Raw genomic sequence first — 744 nt, forward strand, 5'->3', positions numbered from 1 at the left:
CACACACACACACCACTTCAAATCAGAGCCAGTCTGCAGCCTCGCTCAAAACATCCTATCCCCCTGACCTATATTCACACACGTCTTGCATGCTTACTGCAGTAGTGCAAGAGCTTGCAGAAAAATCAGCATCTCAATGTGAAATGTTTGACTTTGTGCACACGAATGAATACAAAGAAAATGGATAAACGCTGTGCGGCATACTGAAATATAAAGACATGAGTATATAAGTTTCCAGTTAAATCTGATCCAAGTGCATAAGCAAGCTTCTCAATGCAATGCAATACACTAGTAATTGTGTCTATGAAGTATCTTTTACTAAACAGCAATTTTAGAAATGCCTTAACATTGAAGAATAATTCAGTAAATTCAACTTTATTTAAAATAACAAAAATCTATAAAACAATGAGATAAATAGTGCCTTTTGAAGATTTTTTTTATGCCTAAAGAGTAATTAATATAACAAATCACAAATTTTACCCAACAGAGTGGTGGATTGAATCTAGGCCACTACGATTAATCGTTAAAAAATCCCGATCTCGAGTCACCATGTTCACGATTAAATTTTTTTATTTTATTTTAATGACTTTGGTTTTCATTCAATTTTACGAGCCAAATGCATCACAAACACTACTACTTTCTTCTGTGAGTTTAAACAGACTACATAAAATAGGTTTTTAAGTGCTCCCAAGTTCTGCGATGCTCTCCCTTCTCTTCATTGAAGACTCTATGTTTACAGGCTTG

General features: G+C 34.4%; 1 protein-coding gene across 5 annotated transcripts in view; it reads right to left on the reverse strand.

Moving 5' to 3' along the window:
- The window catches only part of btbd8 (BTB domain containing 8), a 72,867-nt gene that overhangs the window by 16,244 nt on the left and 55,879 nt on the right, over nucleotides 1-744 (reverse strand). The window lies entirely within an intron of this gene.

The sequence above is a fragment of the Etheostoma spectabile genome, chromosome 9 (genome assembly GCF_008692095.1).
Source record: "Etheostoma spectabile isolate EspeVRDwgs_2016 chromosome 9, UIUC_Espe_1.0, whole genome shotgun sequence".
Taxonomy (NCBI): domain Eukaryota; kingdom Metazoa; phylum Chordata; class Actinopteri; order Perciformes; family Percidae; genus Etheostoma; species Etheostoma spectabile.